Source organism: Orcinus orca, chromosome 1, assembly GCF_937001465.1.
Source record: "Orcinus orca chromosome 1, mOrcOrc1.1, whole genome shotgun sequence".
Classification (NCBI taxonomy): domain Eukaryota; kingdom Metazoa; phylum Chordata; class Mammalia; order Artiodactyla; family Delphinidae; genus Orcinus; species Orcinus orca.
Window position 1 is genome coordinate 203,084,076 of NC_064559.1, and position 21,500 is coordinate 203,105,575.

Sequence of the window (21,500 nt, forward strand, 5' to 3'; positions counted from 1 at the left end):
TCTGCGGCGGCTCTCACTCATGGCCCTCAGCTGTCCGTGGCCCAAAGGAATCTGCTTTGCTGTGGCTTTCAGGGTAGGCTGATGTTGTCTTTCTCCACAAACCATATACAGGGTAATTGATAAGTACTTTTTGGTGTTTTCCTAGAAACAGGAGTCCATATTTGTTTTGGAAAGGCTGTGCATATTTCAGATGACTGATAAGAGTGTGCCTGGTCTGTCCTCGGCCTTGTACTTGGTGTACTTTTCATTATTTGTTCCTGGATTCCATCGAAGCAAAACACCCCTCTCTAGACATATCTACAAGCGAGGCCTAGGCTTACACACTGAATCAGCACTCCAGGATCGTGTGCTAACAGCAGTGGAAAGACTTACTTGCAAGGGCAGAGAAGTGCCTGGTGGGCGAATCAGGGTAAAGATATGGACAGAAACAGTCAGCGGGTTAGCTGCAAACCTGGGACGACGCAAAGCCCTCCTGGGCCCGTGTCAACACTCCGTCTATCAGGCCACGCTGCCTCAAGTCCCAGACCTGGGTAATGCTTGATATGGGCTGGAAAACCAGACATCCAGTGATAATGTTTTAAAAGTTCAGTAATAAGGATGCCCCAAGTACTACTAATTGTGTTCTCCAAGTGAGACTAAAAAGAAGTTCCGACCATCTGCACCAAGGGAATGGGTAAACAACCCAATTTTATTGCTATGATATTAATATATTCACATATTCCTGCTGTGCACAGTCTCAATTCCTTCTTCAGGACTGAGGCCCACTGCTGGCTATTTAGATCCCAACTACTGGTTGAAAATACGGAGGGCAGTGTCGGGAGCCGCTCACAGAGTTCACCCCTCGTAGGGAAGCTTGACAACTGCTGGTGTAAGGATGCTGGAAAACACTGAGTGAGAGAAACCCAGGGGAAGGAGCATGGTGTACTTTTCCAGGTAGCTGAGTCCTGTTCTTATCTCCTTGCCCAGTGAAACATCGACTGTCATTTCAAACACTGTCCAGGACAGGCTAAAAAAGTATCTTTTCCCCAAGGCACCCCTGAAGCTCCTGAAAGGGGTTCGGGCACTGTGGCAGAAGCCCAAAGGCCCCAGGAAGATGTGACAAGCCTGCTCCTCATTTTTCAATGTAATGTTCCGTCCTGACTCCCCGATCTACTGGGAGGTTCAGAGGCTCAACTTCCACATGCATCCCAAATCTCGCTATTTCTCCATCTCTCTCATAACTGACAAATGATCTCTGGATTTGTAACGGATTGTTACTATAGTCTTATAACTTATTCTTTCTGTTTCCACTCCTGTCCATTCTCCTCACAGGAACGAGAATGACCCTTTCAAAAACAAGTCAGATTCGGTCATGTGCTCAAAACACGTTTGCTTCACATCCCACTTAGATAAAATACTTGCTTATCTGCCTCCCCAACTGACTGCAAACTATCTTCCCATTTCCAAGGTCCTCCATCCGTGATCAACCACACACCAACGGAAGGTTGGATATAGTGTTCAGATCCTGCTGCTTGGAGGAGCTCAGCGCGGCATTCAAGGCTCACTGTTCACACAGATACAGGAGAGCGAGCGAGCTCAACTTTGCCGTAGGAGGAAACGAAGTCTCTCTCGTGGTCTTATAAATATAGGGAATACTTCTGGAAGGGGTGATTTAGACATACTATCACTAGAAACAGAGAGCTGGGTTAAAGGAATTCTTCCCATAATAAACCCCTACTTCCTTATTGTTGGAATCCGAAAAACTATTCTTTCTTCTCCAAAACTCAACTAAAATGTTAAATTCTGAGGTCCAAGTTGAGAGGCTGGGGAGTGTGTGGGTTAAAACCATTTGTATGTGAACAAATTTAGTCCCAAACGTAAGCCAGCAGAAAGTTTAAAGTGATATTCTTCAGTGTAGGCCACTGTGTGATGGGACTGTTTTCTTCATATATTGACGATGGCACTGAAAATTCAAGTGACCCTTTGAAACCAGTGTGGCTGTACGTGGTGGTAATCCTAAATTTGTTCACTCTGGGATTCAGTAATACAACGTTGGTATCTGAAAAACAGCTGTTAAGTGACTGTTCTTAAGTCACTTTCACGTATGTTCCAGTGAGCCTATGAGCATTTGGAAGGAAAGGACTCGATTCATTTTTGTTGTAAACTGGACTTTAGGACTAGATGCATCATTACCCTCCGTTTAGGGCCCACGATCATCACTGGGCTTTTATCTATTTTAAATGATATAATAAACATCTTTGAAACCACTATCCCTAGCACGAAAACCCCATTGTTTGACCATAACTCGAATCTTATCTGTGTGGCCCTCTGCCGCCCCCTCCCACTCCCGGTTCCTTTCTTCTTCCTCTTCTATCTGAGATAGCCACTACCCTGAATCTTGTACTTATCGTCCCTTTACTTTTCTTCTGCACGTAGTCTTGTCACATTTCAAAGCATGTTCTGGTACAGTAGTCCTGTTACAGTCTCTGGTTTTCATTGTTTTGGGCTTCTGAGAAAGGATGGCACTGCCTTTTTATGTTTTGGGACTTACTTCTTCCTTGAAGTCATATTGCTAAGATTCAATCATTCTTTTGTGTGCAGCTACAATTCATTAATTGTACCGGCTTATAATTATTCCACTGTGCGAATATACCATCATTCACCCAGCTTCCTGTTGATGGCTCACGGACCATTTCCAGGTTTTGCTATTACAAACGATGCTGCTACGTACATTCCTCTACCTGTCTCCTGGTGACCCTAGGCAAGAGTTTCTTTGGGTATATATCTAGGTGTTTGCTGGACACACACACAGGACATGAATGTTCACCTAACAAGATAACTCAAGTTGTTTTCAGAGAGGCTGAACCAGTTTAAACACACACCAACAATGTACTTCAGAGAGCCTGGTAAACTATATACCTTCCAACACTTGGTACTGTCCAGGACAGCACTGTCCAGTACACAGCCACTGGCCATGTGTAGCTACTAACACTTGAAATGTGGCCAGTGTGACTAAGGAGCTGAATTTAAAATTTTTCATTTAAATTAACTCAAATTTAAATTGTGTATTAGATAGTACTGGTCTAGCCCCTTAAATTTTTGCTGCTTGAATGCGTATAAAATAGCATTTGTTTGTTTGTTTGCAGTACGCGGGCCTCTCACTGTTGTGGCCTCTCCCGTTGCGGAGCACAGGCTCCGGACACGCAGGCTCAGCGGCCATGGCTCACGGGCTCAGCCGCTCCAAGGCATGTGGGATCTTCCCGGACCGGGGCACGAACCCGTGTCCCCTGCATCGGCAGGCGGACTCTCAACCACTGTGCCACCAGGGAAGCCCTAAAATAGCATTTTGTCTTCTCATGCCCACCTTCCCCTTTCAACCTACAGCATAATGGAGTCCATTAAAAAAGTGGCGCAGATGTGGAGCCTGCCCACAGGCACCAGAGCAGAAAGATCAGCTTCCATGCTGCTCCTGCCTGTCACTGCTGGACCGTCCTCAGACTATCCTCTGGCTTCCTCTGGTTGCCTTGCTCCTTCTCTCACGATCACCTTCACTGTCAAGACCTGCTGCCTCTTGGGCAGGGCCTCGGGACCACCATCCTGGGGATAACGCATCATTAAACAAGAGGTGGCGAAACTCCACCCACTCACCTCTCATTAGCTGACAGCGTCTCTCACTAACACTCAACACAAAAGAGACTTTACAGCCGTCTGCTTAGTGCATATGCAGCAACTGTGCCTCCACAAACCTTTGTTTAGCCGAAGGGCTGTGGTGTACTTAATTGCTGCCAGCTGGGGGTCTGTCGGCCATTTTAAGCCCTCAGCTGCTGCGGTTTAGAAATTTCACAGTGTATAGAAAGAAGCAGGCCTTCCAGTCAACCAGCTAATCCAAAACGTCAGCACCAAACGAACTTGGGCTTTGAACTCCATGAAAATGTCAGGGAGTTGGCTGTACAGCATGGACGACTCTCCCCCCGGGGAAGGGGCTGCTGATACAGTGGCTGATACACTGCAGATACCCACCTAGTGGGAGAGATCAATACCGAGCAAGCTTGCATCTGGCCACTGCTATCTGACATGCGCTGGAGCCAAAGCCAAAGATCAGAGTAATGGAAACAATCCCTGCCATTTTCTTGAAGCAACAGTAAATCCAAACAAGGTGACACAGGGAGATCTAACCAATTCCATTCTCGTGGTTGATCCTGCCTTTCAGCCTGAGGGTCAACAGTTGGCCAGCTATTATTTGTTCTTTGCTTCTATAATGAGTAACTATGTCATAGTTCTATTAGTTGAAGACAGATGTTGTACACACATACACATACCCCTGTACAGCTTGAGTTAAGATATTAGTCGGTTGAGGAATCTGTCATGGCCAATGTCTATCAACCAAACGAAGTTCAAAAATAATCAGTAAATGAGGAGAAAGTGTGTGTGTGAAACACGTGACTTCCTAGCTTAATAGAATGTTTATTCAACTGATGACTGCCATCTTCCTTAGGGGCTGTGTGTACTCACCGCAACAAAGTGATGGATTGTTCTTGCATTTACGTTACGTGTGTGTCCGAGAGTTTTGTTTTAATTAAATATTTAACCTGTATATACTGTGCTGGACTGGGCACAAATAATTAAGCTGAGATGGTCAACCCAGACTATCTCTTTAAATACTACCTGTTGATGAATGACAGCTACAAGACACAGCAAGCCCCCTACACACGAACCTTCAAGTTGCGAACTTTCAAAGATGCGAACATGCGCTCCATCAACATCAGGCATGAGTGAAATTGCAGCTCACCCTCCATCTCCTGTTGCTGACGATCCTTCAGCTCTACCATCTCCCACCTCCTCTCCTTCCTCCAGTCAGTGACTCTTCTTGCCTGTTCACTCAATGCCAGCCCCTGTGTGCCAGCTGTTGTACCATATTACTGTACTTTTCAAGGTCCTGTACTGTAGGACTAAAAATGTTTTATTTTTTGTGTGTCTTTGTAATGTATGATTGTGTGAAAAGTATTATAAACCTATTACAGTACAGTACTATATAACCAGTTGTGTTAGTTGGGTACCTAGGCTAACTTCGTTGGACTTAAGAACAAATTGGGCTTACGAGCGTGCTCTCAAAGCAGAATTCGTTCGTATGTAGGGGGCTTACTGTACCGGAATTCTTGACGGAATGGTTCAGTCAAACATTTGTCAGTTCTCTAAAAGGAACTCAACAGTCTCTCAAAACAGCACTCTCTGCACTGGAGTGTACGAACTGGTTAAAGCTTCCTCTGATACGCACTGCACTGCAGTGTCTGGACGATCACCAGGCCTGCCATGCCATGGGTGACATCTGACCTCTGACCTGGAGCCCTCTCCTCACGACTGCATCCACTTCCAAAGACTAAGTGGAAAAGCACTTCTTCTCCACTGACACATTTTACTCCTTTCAGTGCAAGCTGCAATCAGAGAAGACTAGTAGAGGTTGGAAACCTCTGAAGTCAGGCTCAGTTCACAGGAGAAACTCTTCCCCACAGTTGCGTGACAAACAGAAAGCCATTTTCTAGAACCTGCTCAGAGGTAGTATTCCACCCACAGGTTTAGTGATAACCTCTGAGCTCTGGCTGCGTTAAATCTTGAACCAAGAAAATTGGACCAAATATCCAACGACAATTTGGATTTTGACCACATGAAAAAAAAAAAGGTTGGGGGCTTCCCTGGTGGCGCAGTGGCTGAGAGTCCGCCTGCCGATGCAGGGGACGCAGGTTCGTGCCCCGGTCTGGGAAGATCCCACATGCCTTGGAGCGGCTGAGCCCGTGAGCCATGGCCGCTGAGCCTGCGTGGCCGGAGCCTGTGCTCCGCAACGGGAGAGGCCACAACAGTGAGAGGCCCACGTACCGCAAAAAAAAAAAAAAAAAAGGATGGGCAGAAAGCAACCCTCTGTCAGTAGAGGTAAATGAATTACTAACTGAGCCTTGGGACTGGCCTCTGCCTGCCTCTGTCCCCACGCCCACCCCATTTAATGAACTCTTCCTGAGCACAGGCCGCACTAGGCCTTTAGGAAGACAGAGGTGAATGGAGTTTCCAGGGAGCTTCCTGGAGTCTAATGGAGGAGAAACAGAAACACAATTATAATGCAGCAGGGGAGCCCTGGGATAGAGGGAGTGTAATACGACGGCTGGGTTTGAATCCCACTTCCACCATTTACAAACTGTGTCCTACGGCCAGTTGTGTAACCTCTTGGAGCCTTGGTTTCCTCATCTATAAAATGGGGATTCTAATGGGGTTGTTGTGAGGAGTCAGTCAGTATGTGTACAGTGCTTATAAGAGTGCCTGGTACATAATAAGCGCTCGATAAAACGCTACTGATCATGATGACAACGATGATGATAGATCTGCAGAAGATGCCATGGGTGCCCGAGAGGGGCCCTAACTTAGCTTAGCCTCGGTGGCTGAAACCCAAGATGGGCTAGGATCCAACATCCAATCTTTCCCTAAACTGCTTCAAACTGAAATATTCCCCTTTCCCTTCTGCTTCCTTGTTAACATTCTACTTACCTCTCCCTAGAGTTCTGAAGTCGTGCGTGTAACAACACATAAAATCCCATATTGTGTTGTTGCAACTGAAAATGTGGGAAAGATGCTGATCCATGAAACCGCTAGAAATTATATTATTATTGCTGTTAAGTTTTTAGTGATTTGACATCCTGCAGTGGGGAGGACATTTCCTGGGCTGGGCTTTCCCCACAGTGGGATTCACACCTGACTTGTTTATAGGGGTCAAGGCTTCCTATAACCTAACACATGTTTGGGGGACCCCATGACATTGCAACTGTGACAGCTCGTAGGACTAATGCCAACAGATATGCCTATTGGGATTTAAACTCTAAGAACAAGACTAATTCAGAGCTTTTTTTCCTAGTCAACTAACTGCCTCAGGGGTGAGACTACCTGCTCATGAAGCTGGGGGGCGGGGTAAGGCAGACTCGCTTCATAACGAATTCCAATCAACTGGATAATATCATACTGAGATTATAGTCTGAGAGCCTTGGATTTCCTAAAACAACTAACTTTTGCATGCATTCTGGGTTTGCTTTGCTTTTTCAAAAAGTAGTTGACAACTTATAAGGTGGTTTGCAACTTTCAACATCACTACAAAACCAAGGCATTTAAAAACGCAAACTTCATTTATGTTTTAAGCACAACATTCTGATTCAGAGTATGGTGCTCTGTAGGAATCTCTCAAACCATGGTCAGTTTCCCTACTAACCTGTCACCTCTAATGCCAATCCTAAGATGTTTCACATGGGTGAAAATACACAGTTCCTGGTAAACTTATTTTGTAGCTATTAAGTGCAAATGCTAACAAGTTGATTAAATTAAACAAACCATATTATTTTCAGATGATTTCTAGCCAATAATTACATAATCTCTTTCTTTATATGATCTACCTTCTCCCAAAAGTTGATCCCTTTTAAGAGAGGGATGAAATTTAGGAGCATGGTGGTGTAGGGAAGAACACAAATCTTTGGAAAAGGACAAACAAACTTGAATTCCTGTCCAGTCACTTATTAGCTGAGTGATCCTGAAGAAGTTACTGGATTTCTCTCAGCCTCAGTTTCCTTATCAATAAATGGGAATATAATACTTACTTGGTTAATAATGTTGAGATAATATATGAAAAGTGCACAGCACAGTGCCTGGCACATAGTAGGTACTCATAAAAGTTTCCTCCCTCTCCCCTACCCTTATTCTGAATTACTGGGTGTCAAATCAATTTAAAATACCAAAACACATAACTTTTAAAACTCAGATTTAAAATTTTTAGCCTGACAGCACACTATGGGAAACATGGTTTACTGGATATGTAAGGATAATTCATGAGGGGTACATCAAATGTTTGGTTATATACGTGTTTTCTACAGGAACTACTGCCTAAGTGTTTCCTCACCTGACTTACTCCATTCATGTCTCATTTGCTTAAAGAACTTTTTAAAAGAGCTAAGAGCTAATCAATCTAGCAGCTCAACAAACTATACCAAATGTCAAATTTTTAGAATTGGAATGAACAGAGTTTTAGAATATTGCCATTAATAAAAGCCATCATAACAGAGGTTTTTGGGGATAGAACACTGTCTCTAAATGAAGTCTGCAAGATCACCTGAATACATCCAACCCCTGAAAATGGAACGGCCTTGACTGAGTGGCGGGGCGGGGGGGGGGGGGGGGGGGGGAGGCGGGCGGTGTGGGCTGTGTCCTTAGCATCCCCCCAGCCCTGGGCCTCCACACTATTGCGTGAAGGGCCTCCCTCCCTCGTGACCAAAGCCAAGCAGGTCTGGGTGCTGCAGCCCTCTGAGGACCTACTTTGTGATTTGTGTGCTTTTTCAAGACCACCTATTCATTCAGGCCGGAAGTTTTATACAACCGTTTACTATCTAACAGAGAGTATTGGTGGAGGTGAGGTGGAAAAGGAGAAAGAGGGCACAGGAGAAGATGCTTCAAAAACGGATGTGGAGGGACTTCCCTGGTGGTCCAGTGGGTAAGACTCCACGCTCCCATTACAGGGGGCCCAGGTTCGATCCCTGGTCCGGGAACAAGATCCTGCATGCGTGACACAACTAAGAAGCCCGCACGCCTCACGGAAGACCCGGTGTAGTCAAACAAACAAACAAACAAACAAAAAACGGATGAGGACACTGAAGATTAGCAACTGCCATGAGAATGAAAGTTTACATACAGTTGCCTCACTCACAGGGATAAACAGGGTCTGTTTCAGGCCCTGAGGTTAGACTTGAGGCGGTCGAGGGAGAAACTGTGACCCTGGAAGGGTAGCAGAGCCAGCCGGTGACACAGCACACACCCTTTCTCCAGGCACCAACCTTTTCCAGGGAAGGGCCTCGTGTTCTGAATAAGCCGTGGCCTGGAGAGTGTGACGGGAGTTGAATGGAAGCCACGTGGAGCCAGAGCTTTCCGTCTCTTCCGTGCATCACGGTACCCCAGCTCAATACACAGATGCTAAATGACCAGACCGAAGGCCACAAGCCTGTGCAGGACCAGCGGCAGGGGAGCCAGAGCTGCTGCTTCTGAAGCCGAGGCTGGAGAAGGGGCCGTCCGTCGGGGAACTCCTCCTCGAGACCCAATCGGGGAAGGGCTGAGAGTTGGTAACAACCCAGAAACCCCTGGGGCATAGGAATGCTGATCATTCCCTCGTGGATGGACTCTAGAAAGTTATTGACCTGGGTCATGTTCTCCCGAGGGGGCAACTGGACAGCTGCCTGTTGGCCTCAGGGGACCGTGCAACATCTGCACTTTTCCAGGAAGGAAAAGAGCAGCAGGGCCTGGAACTCTGGAAACGGCTCAGGGGCCTGGCTCCCTGCGGATGGTCCAGTCCAGTGTTGACACTCAGCACTTAAGCAACTCAGAACCTTCTGACCAAGGCGATCAATTCCCTGCACTAGCTCAAATTCCAAGGAGAACTTCCCCAAAGGACTTTTACTGTATGGTTTTCATTATTTCAGTCCCAAGTTTTAGGTTCTTTTGGCCTAGAAACATATAGGACTCAACAAATCCTCTGCTCCTCATCTCCCTTCTGACCAGCTGGTGCTTTTTTATTGTTTGTCCTCGACTTTAACCTGTGGCTGAGCTTTCTCAGAACCAAGGCCACCTCTAGGCAAATCTGCCCTCTGCAAACAACAGATGACACCTTCCCTTTCAACTTGGGTCCAACTGGCTCTGGCCCAGCGTTCCAATGCCCTCAAGACTATCTTGGGTTTCTCAGGCAAAAGAAGAGACTTCTCTTTGTTCCGGCTCTTGCCACAGTGCCTGAGTATAAAGCCAGGGCAGGAATAAGGCAAGGGGAACATCCATGTGTCCGAATGGGGATTAGGTTCAATGGTGTCCTTTCTCTTTGGACAGGAAGGAAACAGAACACAAGCTGGCAGCTAAGTGATACCCTTCGGTGCCTCGACAACGGGTACGTTTCTGCCTGGTGCCATGACGTTCAACCTGGTGACAAAAGATTATTCTTTATTTGGTGATAAGAAGGTCAAGCTGCCTTATAATTAAGTGCCACCGGTGTGAACATGAATGGGACTGATTGCCATAGTCCATCAACCCTTGGCAAACTGGTTTGTTTGGTCTGGACAGCAAACGACATTCCACACTACTGGAATTTTTTTCTCCCAGATCCCCTGCGGCCCCATCACCACCCCCCCAAACCTTTTTTTAAAAATTACAATCTGTTCTACTGTCTCAAGTTACATTCTGTAAATAATAAGCAACACTGATGAAATGCAAAAAGCTGAAAATTTGTAAAGCAGAAAGATCTGCAGCATGTTCCACATCTGTGCCACATTAAACACGCGCTCAACAGATTTGCTGATTCCTGTCTAATCAGCACACGAGGCTGACGTGGGCCAGAAGGGCCCTCATGCCACATGCCACATGCTACAGCAGGGCTGCGGGCCACCGGGGGGAGGCAAGGAGGGACAGAAGCTGGCCTCCTGAGGTGGAGAGGCCAAGCCCACAATGCAGGCAACACTTGGCTGCCAGCCTGCTTCAGTTTGGGTACATGTGCGTCGCAGACTGGTGGGTCACAGCTGTGGTTAGGTCATGGGAGAACAACTGCTCAGAACCCTTCTTCCCAGTCGTCAATGTTGGTGAAGCTGGGCCCACGGCGGTTAAACTAAATAACACGTTTTAAAGATAAAATGTCTCATTTGAAGGAGTTGGCTTCCTATACATTAAAATGACTACAAAATAAAAATAGAACAGAAGGAAACCAATTAAAGTCCATTTGGGAAAATGCTTAGAGGCTACTAGAGATGTTAGTTGCTCTGCCAGGCAAAATTTGATCCCGTCTTTTATTTCTTCCATGCATTTTACACGCATGCACGCACGTACATACGTGCACATCTGTATGCATGCGTGCAGGCACTCATGCTACCATTAAGAAAAACTGGCAGAGCATAAGAAGAAATCGGCACGTTTTAAACTTGTGGCATCATTCTGAGTCCCCGAATGATTACAAGGCTCCGTGTCGGGGAAAAAACCACATTCAGACTCAACAAAGAGTCTTCAAGCAGAAGAGCACATGAACCTTTAAGGATACTCTTTGGAAAAACAGCAGACTGCCACCTCCACTCGCTCTCTGACATCTGCATTTTCCCATCAACCTTAGGTGGCAAGACACCAGGACTAAGAGTCCTGGGTCACCAGGGTCCACAGTTTGTCTCCATAGCTGCATTTATTGAGTGCTGACTCTAAGCTTCACAACATTCTTATAAGGATGTGTTTTATTAGTATTCCATTTCACAGAGGAGAAAACCATGCCTTAGAGAGATTATGAAGTTTGTCCAAGGCCACTCAGCTGGTAAGTGGCAAAATCAAACTTGATCTTGGGTCTTTATGGACACAGTAAGCTTCTTATCAGCATGACTGTTGATAAAACTCTCTTTAATACATTGTCTGAGTTCATCACTGTGTTAAGCATTCTGAAGATCCTGGAGGGATACCAAAGAAGGCAATAGCACGATCTCATGAAGCTTACAATCCAGTTGGGAAGATAAGGTGTTCTTACCTAGACCACGTCTCAGTGATGGGAGAACTAAGGAGGCCTGGCCCTACACACTAAGAGGGCAGGACGGGCTTCCTGGGAAGGCCTGGCTTCAAGTAGGGCCCTGCCTAAAGGCAGAGCAAGATTTTTATTAATACAACAATGTATAGCATCAGTACTAAACCTGCCAAATTTTACCACAGGAACGGGTAGTAAATAAATACTAAGAAACAGGAGGAGACAAATAAGATAAAAGCCAGTTAACAGACCACACCACATACAATAGAAAGACATCTGATTGAAGCCTCATTCTTAACGCTAAAGCAAGGAAATGACGAGCAGTAAGCAGTGTCAGCTCTCCTTTTATAGTCATGATGCAGACTTTAACTTCATTAATGGAATTCACCAAGTGACTAATCTAAATTACATAAATATTTGGAAGAAAGATATGTACCAGTGTGGACGAGAAACTGATACAATGACAACTACTGGAAGGGTGGGACCAAGACAGGCTGCAAATAAACAAAAACAAGCACACTAAAAAGGAAGACAAATTCTGACGTCGAGGGTTTAAAAAGGACTGGGGTGAAGAATATGCGAAGATAATTCACAAAGGAAAACTCCAAGTGGCCAAATGAAATATGAAAAGATGATGCAACACTCCGAGTTACGGAAGAAATGCACGTAGTAGCACTGAAACATTCCCTCTCAGGTCAGCAGAGGCTTAAAAGAGTAATAAGGCCTTGCTCTTAGTATAGTATCTACTTCATAAAATTCTTGACGGAATTCTGAACGAATGAGTAGCCGGAGCTGGTGGAGGGTTGGAGCAGAGGGCCTTCTCAAGCGCACAGAGTGGCAGTACAAATGGTTTCAACTTCCTAGAAGGCAATTTCTAATGTTTTTCAAAATAGAAAGCGCATTTACCCTTTACCCAGGAATTCTACTTTTAGAAATTTACCCTAAAGAGAGAATTATACACAAGTGGAAAGATATATGTAAAAGATGCTTATGATAGCAAAAATCTGGAAACATCCCTCAATAAAGAACTAGCTAAGGAAATTGCTGTATATGTGCAATTTACTATTACATAAATGCTAAAAATGATTTACTAATATTACATAATGTTAAAAATAATTTACTGCTTAGGCATCAACAGCTGTGCCTATATGATTCACCTGAAGTCTTACATACATATGTATTTGTGCATGTGTGTGAGCACACGCACATATACACACACACCGAGATATCTGGCAGGGTTGACGTTATTAGCCTTTTGGTGATTATTAATGGCCAATGGGATTGAGTTCCTTTTATTTTCTTTCTAAAAACAGGAATAATAGTACCAATCTCACTGACTTGCTGTAAGAATTAAAGAGATAACTCGTGCAAGGTTCTGGGAACAGTGTGTATACACTGGGAGTGCTCACATACTGTTTGGATTTTCGGAACAGTTCACGTTTGTACATATCTTCAAACTCACACGATAGAACTACTTTTTAAAAAGATGATTCAGGGAAGAGTCAGGCACAAACACCAAAATGTCTAAAACGCACTTAAGAAGCAAAGCATGAGTACAAATTTCTATGATCACATACTGCAGGACAAGCGCGGGCTGGGCGCAGACTAGGAAAGAAAGAGTGAGAATGGCCAGGCTTTGTCTCAGATGGCTTTCTTCTGGGTAAGAGGTGGTCTGAGTGAAGATTTCCCCAGGGGAAAGGCCATGACTCGATCATTACTATTACCTCTCCCCGGACCGGGAGGCATGGCTCCACGCTATACTGGATGGTGGCCGGGGTGGGGGGGGCGCCGGGGGGAATGGATGTTGCTTTGTTAACCTGAGGGTCCTCTGCAGGCAGCCTCCTTCCCAGCGCCCATCTAACTTACTTTTCCAGCACTGTCTTGCTTTCTGAACCTGAAGAGCAGGAGAGAGGTCTTCCCTTGCTTGTGGTAACTGGCCAGCTCGGAGCAATGAGTGGGAGGGGAGGAGGGGGAGGCAGGGCCAAAATGGACCCAGGTGCTCACGGCACTTACCCTAAAGAGCCCCGGGAGGCAAGACAGCAATTGCAAAAGGGGTATCCAAGAATGGGTAAAAGCAAAGGCACTCTGCCTCCCAGCTTGCCCGAAGTCCCCTTCCTGCTAACGCAGGGAGAGAGAACATCTGGACCTGGTTGTGAGGCTCTCCAGCTGCAGAGCCCCTAGAGTGAAGTTCGTGTTTCACTGGAAATTGCATTTCAGGGGCTTACAGACTGTCCTTTCTGATTCTCATCAGGGTGAAGTACAACCTAGAAGACAAGCTGGTTCAGAGACCAAATCAGCTTTGCTTTGAAATGTTCTCCTCTCCCTATCCCCCTTTAAAAGCAGACTTAATGGTCCAGGTGGTGAGAAATCAAAAAATGAAAGAAAGAAGAGGACTTGGGGTCATCTCAGGTGCATTTCTGTGCCTTCGTAAAAATCAGACTCATGCCCTGGGTCAGAGCCGGCACCGAACCTTCAGAGCACTTGTTCTCTTAGGCAACAGGAGTCGATGAGACTGAGTCCACGTGAGTCATTGGACTGGGGCTTTCCTCTACAGGACTAGAAAAAAACGTGGGTTCAAAATGTGTGAGAACTTGCTGAGAGCCAAGGAGGCAGAGGGGAACGACGCTAGACCCTTTCAGACAGAGGGGGCAGCAGAATAAAGCCCCCCACCCCCAATCTGGGGCCAGCCACTGCTCGTGCTCCACAACCTGCATTTTGCAGTTGGCCTCCCCCGGCATTGGGACACAAGCCTGCAAGCACCACAGACCAGGCAGCAGTGGGCGCTGGCCCTCCTGCCTGGGCCTCGCTGGGCCTCTGGGAAGAGCAGGTGCATCCGGGAGCCTGTCCAGTGCAGCAGAGGCCACGGCACTGCTTCCTGCCACGCTAACACAAAAACAAACACGACCCCCCTCCTCCAGCCGCTCCTGTCCGCCGAGAGATTGTTTCTCCCTCTGAACCTGGGGGCAGAGGCAGTTAGCGAGGGCGGGCACGTGGCTTTCCAAAGAACAAGTTGCTCGGGGTGAGAGAAACAGGTAGGCCTGGGACACCCCTGATGCTGACAAAGGAGGGTGAGTCACACATAAGCCAAGAGGTGACTCTTGAGCTGCTGCTTTGTGCTGCTCCCTTTCCGAAGGATGGCTCAGATGCAAGCATCTCAGACCAGGCTTCCTTCTGCATGTTACATAAAGTGCTGGAACTTTCTAGTGCTCTCTGTCTTACGATCTCTGCAGATAAGCATCTCTATAAATCCCGCTTCGTGGATCATCTGGCCACCTCATGGCATCTTTAATCATTGGTAAACGGAACAAAAATAATTCAAAAGAGCAGCGGAATTCCTTCCTACAATTTAACCACTCACTCCCCCCAGCATTTCTCTCTCTTCACATCCCCGAAGACCAGCCACAGCATAGCTCCTTGATGCCGAATGAGCGCAAAGAGAACCCCCAGATAGGTGCCCCATTAAAAGACACCCAGTACTACCAAGGTCTTCTAAACTTTGGGTTTAGCAATCATTTCATGGAGTTCAAACCATGGAGTCAGCTCCATCCAGGGACTACCAGAGCCTATTTCTAGGATTTGAAAGCACCTTGACTATGGAAGCCTAACTAGATAGACTCCAGCAATCTCAGAAGTGGCCAGCCCTTTAGTCTCTTCTACCTCTAGAACTCCTTTTGCAGGCCCCCCAGCACCAAAATAAACAGAAGTTATCCTTGGCCACCAAAAGAAGGTTATAGCATGCTGAGCACATACTTGGACATTCTCTTCTCCTTCCAAGACTTCCTACACTGTGTCCCAATCAGAGTTCCCAGGCCACCAGCTGGTGAAGATGGCCTTGGCTGGATGGCAAAGCAAAGACAAGCTGGAACCCGCATGTGTGACCGCTATTTCGTGAAAGTAGAGATTCTGAATTTGGAAGGATCATCGTTTGGGGAGGGGCCGAGATACAGAAGAGAGGGCCAGGGACAGCACAGCTCCTGGACACAACGCTTGGCGGCCTGATTCTCCAGGCACACCGTCTGCCACCTCTGGATTAGGCCGGTAGGGGTGAGAGTCTGTGATAAGCACCCTTCAGGCTGCGAGATCTAGGGTTTATAGCACCTCCCCCACTAATTGCCTTAGCATCTTTCCCCAAATGTTCTGGGTCATAGGCAGATATCCAATTCCCACCCTCCACATTCAAGAATCATTAAGGGGGGCTCCCCTGGTGGCGCAGTGGTTAAAAATCTGCCAACCAATGCAGGGGACACGGGTTTGATCCCTGGTCCAGGAAGATCCCACATGCTGTGGAGCAACTAAGCCCGTGTGCCACAACTACTGAGCCTGCGCTCTATAGCCCGCAAGCCACAACTACCGAGCCCACATGCTGCAACTACTGAAGCCTGCGCGCCTAGAGCCTGTGCTCTGTAACAAGAGAAGCCACCGCAAATGAGAAGCCCACGCACCACAACGAAGAGTAGCCCCCAGTCAGAGCAACTAGAGAAAGTCCGCGCACAGCAACAGAGACCCAACACAGTCAAAAAAAAAAAAGGAATCAAAAGGAAGTGGACCTGAGAGACCAGGTAAGAGGCGTCAGGTTTAAATCACGGAGCCTTTTGATGGAAGAGACCAAGAGATGATCCAGAAGCAGCCCAGAAGTTAGGAGTGTGTGCTCTGCGCTCAGACTGCCAGCATTCAAATTCTGGTTCCCTCTCTCATTAACTTTGAGATTTTAAACATGTAACTTCTCTGTGCTCCAACTTTCCCATCTGTAAAATGGGGAAAATACAGTACCCACCTCACTGAGTCGTTGGAGGATTAAAGAGTAATACACGTAAAATGCTTAAAACAGTGTGTGGCATGAGTACACATTCAAACTCTGGAGCATCGCCACCCAGAGCACGGCATCCACCTGAGATGTCTTGTCCGCTGCAGACAAGCAGCTATCTGGAAGGACAGAAATACGTGTTTTGCTGGACGGCACAAAGGACAGGCAGGCTCCCAGTTTGGCCAAAGGATGCAACTGGCTGATGGCTAGGAGTAAACTACTCCCTTAACCAACCTTTCTCCTCGGGTGCTCTGAAGACAGACAGCCCTTTCTTTATGACTGTACTTACGCCAAAGCCTTGTCTGTCTGTCCATTTACTCGGTGCAGCATTACTGTGAGGACCAGGCTTCTCCAGGCCCTGCCCCCTGATAAAGGGGCAGCAGCCTCACAGGGCGGCCTGCTGCTGACAGTCAGCACCCTGGGCTAACAGGCTTTCCATGGGACAGCCTCCCACCTGCTCCGGTTTAGCATTTGGGCTCGGCGGTGGAAAGCCAGAAAGTGAGGCTATCACCAGCCTTTGAGGAGGCTGGGCGGCAGGGAAGCGACAGAACCATCCGGAGTCTCAGCAACTCAACGGGAACGCTCCAATGTCGGCATCCAACCACCTCTGCCACCAGCGCAGCCTCCTCGGAGACGGGTAGGTTTCCTGTTGTGTCAGCCCCGTTTCCTTCAGCAACATTATCCTGCAAACAGAGAGCTACTTTGAATAAAGCGCTGAGGTGTCCTGTTTCTGGCCGGGGAGGAGGGGAGGCGGCAGGCAGCTCCGTTTCGGAGGGAAGCATCGCTGCGCCCTGACCCTCTCTAGACAGCGCCTCTTCCCTCTCCCCAGTCCTGGAAAGCTGTGTTTGAAGAAAAGAAACGTGCTGGCTTTCCTGTATGACCTCAGATGGGCAAGTTCTGAATGGCAGCTGGGTCTATTACATGCAGTGTGAGAGGGTTAAACAGGACAGCCTCAACTCTTTATAAACTTTTGCCCTGTGGATATGTACTCATTGGCGGCAGTACAAGACTCGAGCTGTATTACACGCCTTAACGATATGGTTCAACTGTCGGTCAGGCTTGGGCCTGGCCCTGGGCCAGACCGCAATCAATGGGACACAGAACCTCCCCCTTCAGATCATCACGAAGGCTCATATTATCTCCTTTTCGTCGTGCTGGTTAAATTTATGGAGCAGAACCCTGAAGCCGCATTCCTCGGCCTGGGCCGGCCCACGCGGCCCTCCCTCCCTTTGTTCGGTACTGTAAGCCAGCCGTGCTTCGGAGGACTGTGGGGTTGTTAGTTCAGGCACTGACTGTTTGCTCATGACTGAAATGAAAAGAGTTCAGTGGAAGGGCAAAAGGACAGCCCGAGTGTAAAACCCCATCCCAGCAGGCCCTGGGCCCACGTAGAGGCCCCGAGCTGCTCCTGAATGGGCTTCGTTCTCACAAAAGCAGAATCTTCGGTCTGATCTCTGATAAGCCTTCTCTGAAGCAGCAGCCAAACCCTCCTGCGGCGCCCCTCCCGGGAAACCCTGGACTCTGGGGTACCACAGGAGGCGCGCTGGCCCCTAGTACAGCCCAGACATCAAAAGGAGCCACAGTTCTACAGCGTCTTCCGGTCTTGCCAGGTCCCACAGGGGACGGCAATGTAAACACTGACTAGTAGCTGGTCTTACTTTTAACATTAAGACAGGAAAAAGTAAACGTATTTTTCAGGCCTTGGCTACAAGGGCAGGATACGTGCGCACTGTCCGTGAATGCGCGTGCGTGCGCCTGCGCATGTGCCGTGGAGGGGCCGTGTCCACCGGGGACTGGGTCTCCTGGAATCAAAAAGGAGAAGGTCCCACGCGTTAGACCTGCAGAGTCTGCCCATTTGCTCTCATCCATGATCTTCAGCATCTCTGACTAGTGTACAAGGGTTAAACAAGCAGCCAGATAGATGGGACTTCACTTTAGTTTTGAGTGTAACCGGACAGGAGAGCAATCCTGGAGCAGCTCGTAAGGCGGCTCCTTCCAGGGGATGCCATCTGATGGCTGGAAGGTAAGTCATCCCAGAGCTGAATCCAGGCTCTCCGAGGGATGAGCTGTGAGGCCATGGTGCATCGTGTACGTCTTTTGTGCCTCAGCCAGTCCACCTAAAAGACGAGGCTATTGGGCTGACCTATGGGAGTCTGGGATGGTCACTAGAACTCTTCTAACCAAGGTCCAAGCATAACAGAGAGAGGAGGAGTACCCCAAACCCAACCCAACCCAACCCAAACCAAAGGCATGATGAGAGAGGGTCAGGTAGGAAAGCCTTTGAGGGGACTTTGTACTTTCCTGCCAGTTTTGTCTTTTCAGCCACTGTCAGGCAACCCTACTCTAGGGCCCAAGCTTGTTTAAAAATAAACCCAGGAATCCCATACCAGCTATGACAGGCACTAAGGCATTTTCCAGTTCTGTGTAGAGGCAGACTTCTTTGATAGACTCTCTTGAAGTCAGTGGCCTATTTCGTATCAGACCCTGAATCGACCTGAAGGTGGAAGTCGTGCTTCCTGATTCAAGGTAACCATGTGTTTCTGAACGGAAACTGCATTCGTGCATTTTCCTCACAATGCTTCCTTATCCACTGTGTTGATGTTTAGAGATGCGCTCGTGAATTTGTCATTCCAAAGCCTCCAGCACCTTTTTTTGCGTAGGTAGGAGGTGCCATGGAATGAATGGGTCACAGAAAATTGTCTCTTGCTATTGAGAATCACTATTTGTACTGGTTTGTTAAAAATATAGGTTATAGAGAACCACTAAAGTCAGGAAAGAAGAGGCAAGAAAAAGCTAGGTGGGTTAATTTAGGAAATCCTCAAGAAAAACGTGTCATCCATTTAACGTCTCTAGCTTTTCATATACAAGTGTAGGGTTCAATTAAGTCTTTCGTCATAATAATGGCTCACATCTCCCAGGACAACTGACACAGCACTTGCACACACATTATCACAGGCTACACGAATACTCATAAATGAATCCAGTCTCCGTCAGGTGTCAGTGCACGACAGAAGGGCTCCTGAGGCTTTAGTTTCAGCCCAGATACATCAGTATTCTCTGATACACTAAAATCTGGAAAACTGGACCCATGCCTGAGAATGAGACTCAGTTATGAACCAGGACAGACTTTGAGAACTTATGAGCAGTGACCTGGTTCCCCCTACTTCCTGTTGGACTTTCTCCATCTTGGGGTCACTTTGATGACCAGATTCCAGGGACAGACAAATCATAAGTAAACAACAAGGCCAGACTCTGAAAATGCAGGAGCCCAAGTTGCTTAAAAAAAGGATGCAGCAGCAACAGCCAATACACGTGCCCAGAGCTGCCATCAGTGGACTCCCAGCTCCACACACTTCCCTCCTCTGTGTTTTCTGGACTCTTTATTCTAGCATTGTGGACAGGGCTAAGGAGGACTAACTTGATACTAGTTTGGGAACTAAAAAGGAAATATGTTTTGAGATTTGCTGTTTCACACCATACACATCCACTCTTGGTGCAAAATGGCTTCTGTCAAGGGTTTTCGTGTATTTTTTTTTAAACACTGATTTCTTGGCCATCAGCTAAAAGAAACTGTGAACATTCAAGTAGCTCTGTGATGACTGAGCGTGTGGGAAGTGGTCCGTTTATAAGGGGTTCTATGTAGGCCATCCTCACATACTCCCCCGTGTGACCTAGCCTGTCACTCTAGGGGCACTTTAGTTTCCCCGAGGGGAAGTCAGAGGGAGGGCTGAAGCAGTGACAGCGCAGACTTGGCCACAGAGTCCACACCGCAGGGGATGAGATGTAACCGACCTGAACGGTGCTAAGCCCGCTGGGCTAAGGCTGGGCCCAGGGCTGCTCAGGGATAGTTTAGGTACACACTGCCTCACGTTCACCTACTGCCTTTTTATTTTTAGAAAACGATATCAAGCGCTCATATGTCCTGCCTGGGCTTTCCTTCGTCCCAGTGCCCAGCTTCCTCCTGGTAGCGGGGCCAGCCTAAGGGAGCCGCCTCTGTGCCGTTCCTCCAGGGAGTCACCCCTCAGCCACGCAGACACGACCAGGGCAAGGTTGACCCTCACTCCCTTTGAAATGGGAAGACTGACCTGAGGAGGGGATGAAAAGCTGTTTGCAAGAGGCCACAAAGCAAAGTAGCGTCAGGGCTGGAATCAGGGTTCTGGTCTCACACTTCACAATCCTGTTCTCTTGCCAAGAGGCCACGCTCTCCAGTACCCAAAGGGAACATCCAGATAGGTTATTTTGATCACAGAGACTCGAGTCAAGGAGGAACTGATCCTACACTGACATTATTAAAAGAATGTGAGCTGCTATCCCTTCAACACAATAAATCAGAATGATGTTCCGGGCCACTCTGTCAGCTCCACCATTGCATTTTGGGAATAAGAATTAAAATCTCATGAATCCTATCCCCAAACTTAAAAAACAAAACAAAACAAAAAAACCCTGTTGTATATTAGACTTCAGTAAAAGTGTCTTAAAAATCTGTCACTAGGGGCTTCCCTGGTGGCGCAGTGGTTGAGAGTCCGCCTGCCAATGCAGGGGACACGGGTTCATGCCCCGGTCCGGGAAGATCCCACATGCCGCGGAGCGGCTGGGCCCGTGAGCCATGGCCGCTGAGCCTGCGCGTCCGGAGCCTGTGCTCCGCAATGGGAGAGGCCATAACAGTGAGAGGCCGTGTACCGCAAAAAAAAAAAACACAAAAAACAAAACAAAAATCTGTCACTAGAGTACTCTGTATTTAGCACATGGTCGACGTAAGTCTAAGTCCCAAATGCGCTGTCCAGCCTTGGCACTGCCTATTCCCCCATGAGCCACCTCCTTGCCCAGTGACACTCAGAATTTCCTAAAGGAGCTAAATTTCTGGAAATAGGACAAATGGGAAAATGAGTTTTGAAATGAATTATGAAATGAGCATTTATAATCTAGAGAAAGCTCATTTTCAAAGGCTCCTTATAATATCCAAAGTTGTCTCCTATTTTCATTATGCAGAAACCATGAACAAACCGGTGCGTGGTGAAAGCAGTGTTTTAAAGAGCCCATCACGTCTAGCCAGAGATGAAAGAAAGAGTCTTTCCCTTTAAACTCTAGTTCTGAACCCAAGAACACTTTTATTTTTTTGAACAGGCATAGGGGACCCCGACCTACACGATAACACTGCTGTGAGACAGTCCTGGT

General features: G+C 47.4%; 2 protein-coding genes across 7 annotated transcripts in view; one reads left to right on the forward strand and one right to left on the reverse strand.

The window, feature by feature from the left end:
• LOC117202358 (basic proline-rich protein-like) overlaps positions 1-21,500 on the forward strand; it is a 447,146-nt gene that overhangs the window by 97,336 nt on the left and 328,310 nt on the right. The window lies entirely within an intron of this gene.
• Positions 1-21,500, reverse strand: part of VPS13D (vacuolar protein sorting 13 homolog D) — a 245,260-nt gene that overhangs the window by 17,024 nt on the left and 206,736 nt on the right. The gene's annotated exons all lie outside the window — the stretch shown is intronic.